Source organism: Microtus ochrogaster, linkage group LG10 (genome assembly GCF_000317375.1).
Source record: "Microtus ochrogaster isolate Prairie Vole_2 linkage group LG10, MicOch1.0, whole genome shotgun sequence".
In the NCBI taxonomy this organism is placed as follows: domain Eukaryota; kingdom Metazoa; phylum Chordata; class Mammalia; order Rodentia; family Cricetidae; genus Microtus; species Microtus ochrogaster.
In genome coordinates, this window is record NC_022035.1 from 8704508 (window position 1) to 8712889 (window position 8382).

Consider the following 8382-nt stretch of genomic DNA (forward strand, 5'->3'; position numbering starts at 1 on the left):
CAGGCAGTGATTAAAAGAATACAGTTTCCGTGTAATTATTTTGGGGCATAAGCTAAGCTAGCCATGTGGGCGGCCGGGTGCTGGGGGACGCAGCCCCGCCGCTCTTATTTCAACATACAGGCGGTCGGGTGTCAGGAACATAGTCCGCTGCTCCTTATCACTACAAATTTTTATACAATTAAAATATTCTTGGTAACCAAGCAGAATGATGTACACCTGTGCTCTCAACAATTGTGTGGTAGACACCACAAGATCAGGTGAGCCTCAGCTAACTCGTTTGAGTCCAGCCTGAGCTTTATGAGACCCTGAACAATTTTGTTTTTAAAAAATAAGAAACAATTTAAAAATCTGGATAATTATCCAAGAAGTATTAAATAAGGCTAAGGTAAGTATAGTTATTACCGTAGTGCAACAACAAAGAAAGTATCCTATCTTTTTGAATACTACAATAACCTTTCTACTTATAGAAGGCCAGCAAAGTATCTGGGAGAAAATAGGAAACAAAAATCACACTGACCTCCTATTGATGAAGACATCAGTATCAATGTCATAACCAAGTACTTGCTTACATCCTTAGCAATCAAGATTTACTGAGATATAATCAAGTTCCCGACATTATTGTTGTTGTGTTTTATAATATCAGCTCTCTACCCAGCCAGCTGCATAAGTGTACACCATTTCCATCACTTCTGTTCTGAAGACAAAATGCCTTGCTCACCATGGGCTTATGTGTTGCTCTGCTGGAAGGCAGGGCCCAAACTCAATATTGCTATACTGTCTCATTTCATTCCAAAACCAGATGAGGCCACAGAGATGGAGAATGATCTAACACTGGCCCTTTCTCAGGAAGCTATGAAAAGAAATATGGATATGGAAGTGTTTTTAAGCTTTGGTGTCTAATTAGGTTTTTTTGCAAGCTTTATGCTCAACATAGAATTGGCTTTTAAACAACTACATATAATTAATGTACCCAACCTGGTGAGTTGGACACACACATACACTTCATGATCACCATAAGTCAGTAAAAACACAGTACATCTGTCACTTCCTAAGGTTTCCTTTTTGCTTGTTTGCTTGCTTTATGTACTCTTTGCTTTTGCCCTTTTTTAATTGAAAATCTTTTCATACAATATAATCTGATGATATTTTCCCCACCCTCATCTCCTCCCAGAGTATCTCCACCTTCCCACTCATCATCCAACTCTATAACTTCCTTCTCTCTTTTTAGAAAACCAACAGTAATTTGTTATTGTTCTACAGTAAAAATGCTTACCTTAGATTCTCTTGACAAAAATCCTAAGTACACATTAAATTATGGCAACTCTGAACACCACCTGTGTAGCAAAACTTTGGGACCTCCTCAGTATTTATAACTAAACAAAGAAAGAGAGACAGCCAGATACAGAAGTAATTAACCAGGTAAGGGATAATGGAACTTGGAAAGTTGTTCAGTAATCTGTAGAGGCTTTGATAATAGCTCCTGGGTTAGATTGCTCTTGAGTCACATGGTCAATGTGTTCTTTGCTTTCTTTTCCCTCAATCTCTTTACCTAATTCCTATTCCTGGGGCTCATATATTAGAAGAAAACCAACTTCTTAACATTATTGATGTTCATGCCACATGGCACATGTGTACACACACAAATACACATGCATATACATCCACAAGTAAATGTAAAAATAAAGTAGAGAGCGATTGAGGATGATAAATGATGTCTCCCTCCACCTTCCACATTCCTCCACATAGGTGTTTGCACCCATATGTATGTTTGTGAGCATGTGAGCATGCATGCATATGCACGTGCGCACACACACACATACACACACACACACTGTTATAGTCCTCATCTAAAGGGGATGGCAGAAGAGGAAGCATCACTACCCTTGAGTGAACCCAGGATGTTCATTGTTGATAATTATTTCCTAAAAGTTCATATTTTCTGCGTAGTCATGTTCATGATTAATGTGGTTGCAGTGGTTTTATGTGTGCACACATGTATTTTTCTCCAAGATATGTACAAATGTTGATGGGATATTGCCTTTATCTGTAAAGACTTGCCAGCTGGTGCCTGGGTGCTTGGAATGCCTATTACTTTTGAATTGGATGCTGAAAACTCCATAATGAAACCCGAAAATCATAGAAGCATAAACACAGCTGCTTATGCCCATAAAGCAAGTGGTTTACAAGGGGAAGCATAATCAGTAGAATCGAGTGTTTAGTCAATTACATTAACAGCAGACAAATAGAAATCATATGTACTTGACAGGAGGCCATTTTCAGGAACCTTGTATTTGTATGCCGCAAGTGAAATCTGAAAAGAAATGTCATCCATTATTCATGATGAATAAGATACAAAGGAATCTCTTTAAAATATCAGAAAATTATCTTTAAAACATGAGGACTTGGATTTTAGTAACTCATTTTAATTTTTTTAAATTGGTTACAGAGTTGCTTTTTCTAGAAGTGACTTGTATATGATTATAACCAAAGAAATTATATGTCTTAAATGTGTAAGAAATATAGTTTCAGAAAACCATGCCCATGTTTTTTCAGAAAACCAAAGCTGCAAGAAATAAGGTTCAACTGTACAGAGTGAGACAGTTGACAAATGAAGTTCCCTTGTTAGGCTACCCTCAGGTCAATGGGTGAAGATTTTGGTACTCACATAGTAGACCAGATGTCCAGAAGTCAGGCCAGGAAGCTCAAAAGGCCTGTGCCGAGTCAGTAATAGAGCCTCAGAAAATTGGGAAAGGCTCTCTGTGCTGGGATTAACAGTTCTTGTCCATGACACTGTGACCCAGGCACTGGACCATTCTCAGGCCATCCAGACAACTTGCAAAGTTATGGGGCCATATGTTCCTTCACTTTTGCAGATGGACACCTGTTTCATGAGTCTAGAGCAGGCTTTCTTCAGGTTCTGAGAGAATTAGCCTGGTTCTGAAGTCTCTGGAAAGTGGAGAAAAGGTAGTTGCAAATGGAATTTCTCAATATCAATGGACTCAATTTGCCAATAAAAATACATGAGATTATAGAATATGTACAAAAGCAGGATTCATCCTCCTGCTGCATAGAGGAAATAAACCTCAATATCAAAGATAGACATTACATCAGGAAAAAATGTTCGAAAAAGATTTTCCTATCAAATGAACCTAAGAAGACAGGTTGTATAGTTATTTTAATATCTAACAAAATAGACTTCAAACTAAAATTAATCAAATAGATGGAGAAGGACATTTCGCACTCATTAAAGGAAAAATCCTCCAGGATAACATTTCAATTCTGTCTATCTATGCCTCAAATCAAGAGAACCTACATTTATAAAAGATATGTTACTCTAACTTAACTCACATATTAAACCTCATAAAATAATAGTGGAAGACTTCACTACACCACTTTTACCAATGAGCACATTATAGGAACAGAAACTAAACAGAGAAATAATGTAAATAACAGATATTACAATTCAAATGGACCTAGCAGATATCTATAGAACATTTCACCTAAACACAAAAGAATATACATTTTTCTCAGCACGTCTTTGAACCTTCTCTGAAATTGGCCAAACTTGTTCACAAAAGAAGTCTCAATAGATACAAGAATATTGAAATAACCCCCTGTATCCTATCAGACCACCGTGGATTAAAGCTGGATGTCCACGACTACAGAAACAACAGAAAACCTACATATTCATGAAAAATGGACAGCTTTCTACTGAGTTTCCACTAGTTCAAGAAATAAATAAGAATGAAGTTAAAGACTTCCTAGAATCCATCTCTGAGCTTTGATTATTCATGCTAGAGTTGGCACCCAACTTTTGGGGTACAAATTCACAAAAAAAGCTTCTGACCCAGGCCAGAGCTGCATGTGGGTCTCCTGCCAGACTTACACAAGGAGCTCCAGCCCCACCCAGCTAGGCTTTCTTTTCTTTTCTCCCCAAGCCTCTGAGCAAGTTTGGGATTTTATGGTGATTGAAGGAAGAGATCGTCTCATATGGTATGCATTCACCTTTTGTGAAGCAAATGTTAAACTCGTGGTCAGTTTGTAATAGAAGTATCCCTAACAACTGGATAAAAGTATTTCAGAGCCTGATCAACAATTACAATGGAATACCTAGTTCAGAGAAAAGGCTAAGATTATTGAAAAACAGAGTAAATCTAGAGATAGGGAACTCTTGCAAGATCAAATTCTTGGAGAAAGAGAATATGCTACTCTAGAAAAGCAAACTGAATATGAGGACCGCACCCTGAATTTATGCCATGCATAAGATTTTTAATGCTTGAGAAAGAATTGGAGAAATAGGAAAGAAAATTGAGTCATTTACTAACATTACTCAGGGCCCAAAGGAAGCATTTATGGATTTCTTACAAAGATTGGCTTCAGCAGTAAATATAATGATAACAAATTCATAAGCTAGACAAATAATAATTGAAGCTCTGGATTTTGAAAATGTCAATTATCTATACAAAAGAATAATTGGGACATTAAAGGCAAGGTCAGCATGTTTGGAGGAATTGATCCAAGATAAAATTAATATTGAATCTCATGAACATTATGATGCATGGATAGAAGTGGTGATTTTTAGAGATTTGAGGAAAAATCAAAATGTCACAACTTTTTTTAAAGAATAATCTATTCAGAATGTCCTATCCTTCTGTATTATGCAGAAGGTGTGGTAAAGGCAGGCATTGGACTAATGAATGTAGGTCATGAGGAGCATTCTTGGTAATCCTTTGCTATTGAGAAACTCTGTGATGGGGTCTCTTGCAGGCCCTTATGCCGAATCAGTCTTTTACTGCCATCAAAGAGGCAACTCCTTCCAGAGTAATTAAAGAACCTAATGCCCATTGTAAGAAACCATATTGCTCTGGATAATAGAACAGCTATAGAAGAGAGAACAAAAAATTGAGGAGAAACCATAAAACAAGTATTTTGGCAAACTTTTATAAATGAACAAAGACCAAAATTAAAAATACAAATAAATTATGTCACTAGATGTCAGGTTGTAGTAATATGAGCGGCGGGCTGCTTCCAGCCACCCAGCCACTTGGCTAGCTTATGCCCCAAAATAATTACACAGACACTGTATTCTTTTAAACACTGCTTGGCCCTTTAGCTCTAGCCCTTACTGGCTGATTCTGATATCCTGATCAACCCATCTCTAATAATCTGTGAGCACCGGTCTTACCGGGAAGATTCTAGCCTACGTCCATCCTGGGTCAGAGCTTCATCGCGTGTGCCTCAGAGAGCAGAGCTATCCCCGCATCCGCCCAGGAGCCGGGAGCATGGCATCTCTGCTCCAGACAGCAGAGCTGTCGAGTCTGAGCTCACTTCCTCTTCCTCCCAGCATTCTGTTCTGTTTACTCCACCCACCTATGTTCTAAGCTATGAGCCCAAGCAGTTTATTTATTACTTATCCAATGAAATCAACAGATTGATATATGACACTCCCACATCACTTCCCCTTTTTCTGTTTAAACAAAAAAGGAAGGCTTTAACTTTAACATAGCAAAATTACATGTAACAAAACAGTTATCAAGTAAAAATTACAATAATCTTCATCATAACTAAGGAAAACTATCATGATTTCAAGATAAATCCAGTTACATGGAATCTGACAGAAGAGAATATGACAAGTAGCCTTGAACACATTGGCACAGGAGACAACCTCCTGAATAGAAAACCAGTAGCACAGACACTGAGACCAACAATTGATAATGGAATCTCATGAAACTGAAAAATTATAAGACAAAACAGCAAAATGGGAAATGATTTTCACCAAACCCACATCTGACAGAGGTCTGATCTCCAAAATATATAAAGCATTCAAGACTAGACATCAAAACATCAAATAATTTAATTTAAAATTGAATACTGATCTAAACATAGAATTCTCAACTGAAGACTCTTAAATGGCAAACATACACTTATGCTGTAAGACAATGGTCTGTACCCTGTCACTTATATTTTAAATAAATGCTGATTGGCCAGTAGCCAGACAGGAAGTATAGACAAGGTGACCAGGCAAGAAGTAGAGGTAGGGCAATGAGAATTCTGGGAAGAGGGAAGTGCATTCTGCAGTCCAGAAGTGCATTTGATCCAGACAAAGAACAAGCAAGATATGACTGCCTCGCCGAAAAAGGTACCGAACCATGTGGCTAACATAGACAAGAATCATAAGCTAATATAAGTTATAAGAGTTAATAAGAAGCCTGAGCTAATGGGCCAATCAGTTTATAACTAATGTAGACTTTTGTGTGATTTCTTTGGGACCTAAAAACTGTGGGAACTGGGCAGGACAAAAACATTAGACAACACACTTAAAGAATTGTTCAACAGGCCTTGGACTTCCAGAAACAAGAGACAAGAGCAGAGGGCAAACTCGGGTTCTGACAAGATGGCCTGGCTGTCCCGCAGGATTATCAAAGAAACCCAGCATTTGCTGGCAGAACCAGTTTCTGGCATTAAAGCAGAACCAGATGACAGCAACGCCCGTTATTTTCATGTGGTCATTGCTGACGCCCAAGATCCCCCTTTGAGGAAGGGACTTTTAAACTTGAACTATTCCTTCCAGAAGAATACCCAATGGCAGCACCTAAAGTATGTTTCATGACCAAAATTTATCATCCTAATGTAGACAAGTTGGGAAGAATATGTTTACATATTTTGAAAGATAAATGGTCCCCAGCACTGCAGATTCGCACAGTTCTGCTATTAATCCAGGCTTTGATAAGTGCTCCTAATCCAGATGAACTGTTAGCAAATGATGTAGCTGAGCAGTGGAAGACCAATGAAGCCCACGCCATAGAAACAGCAAGAGCATGGACTAGGCTATATGCCATGAATAACATTTAACTCAATCAGATCATCAAGTGTACATCACTTCTTTTGTTCTGCCAAGGGTCTTCCCTTTTTGTTTGCATTTAATGGACACAGTCTTAGAAACATTACAGAATAAAAGCCCAGGCATTTTCATCTTTGGTGATTACATGCACATTAGCAAATCTATGTCTTGTCCTGATTCACTGTTGGAAAGCATGAGCAGAGGCTAGAAGTGTCATCCGGGTTGTTGTGAAGTGTTTAAAAGCAGTGACTGCTTGGATTCATTTCCCCATCATGGTTTAAGTACAAAGCACTGTGAATGAAGACAGTTGTCAGGGTTAGCTGCCACGGGTATGGGTGTTTTTATTTTTTAGGGGGAAAGTTTTATTTTAATTTTATGGTTTTCTTTCTCCCTCCCCCACTTATGGGATCTAATTGCAGTGGTTAAACGCAGCTAACCAGTTTTTTAGAATATGCTCTCTAGCCAAATCTAACTTTAGACGCTGTAGATGGACAAGCTTGATTGTCTGAACCAAAATGGGAACATTAAATAAACATCACAGCCCTCAATAATAACATTGTGACTCTGTTGTCAAGTGTAGATTCTCTGCCCCATCCCCTCAAGAGAAGAAGAAGAAGAAGAAGAAGAAGAAGAAGAAGAAGAAGAAGAAGAAGAAGAAGAAGAAGAAGAAGAAGAAGAAGAAGAAGAAGGAAAAAAAAAAATGCTTGTGACCATTTTGTATGGCTTGTCGGGAAACTTCTGTAAATCTTATGTTTTAGTAAAATATTTTTTGTTATTTAAAAAAAAAGAATTGTTCAACATCATTAGCCATCAGGAAAATGCAAATCAAAAGGATTCTCATATACCATCTTACACTTGCCAGAATGCCTAAGATCAAAAGCACTAATGACAGCTTGTGAAGTAAAGGGAATACTTCTCTACTGATGGTAGGAGTGCAAATTTGCTCAGCCACTTTGGAAATCAATTGGTGGTTTCTCAGAAAATTGGGAATCAGTCTACGTCAAGATGTAGATATATCAATTTTGGGCATATACTCAAAGACTATTCCATCAAACCAAAAGAACAGTTGCTCAATATTTTCATAGCAGCATTATTCATTATAGGCAAAACTAAAAACAACCTAGATGCCCATCAACCAAAGATTAGATAAAGAAAATGTGATACATTTACATAATGGAATGTAGTGATATTTTATTTATAATCTAACAAATAAAGCTTGCCTGAAAATCAGAAAACAGAGCAAAGCTGCTAGTTAGCCATAGAAGCCAGGCAGTGGTAGCACATACCTTTAATCCCAACACTGGGGGAACAGAGGCAGGTGGATTTCTGTGAGTTCAAGGACAGCCTCGGCTACTGGAGATTGAATCCGTCTAAGAGAGAAACAGAGCTCACACAAAGGTGATCCCAGAACTTGGGATCATATGTCTTTAATCCCAGAACTAGGAAGTTGGGGGGATGGAACTGGAAGGAGCGGAGGGAGGACGGGGAAACTATGGTTGGGCTAAAATAAAACAAAAAATAAATTTAAAAAAGAAAGAGAG

General features: G+C 38.0%; 1 pseudogene; it reads left to right on the top strand.

Moving 5' to 3' along the window:
* Window positions 1-6394: 6394 nt before the first annotated feature.
* Window positions 6395-7406, top strand: LOC101984326 (annotated as a pseudogene).
* The last annotated feature ends 976 nt before the right edge of the window (window positions 7407-8382 follow it).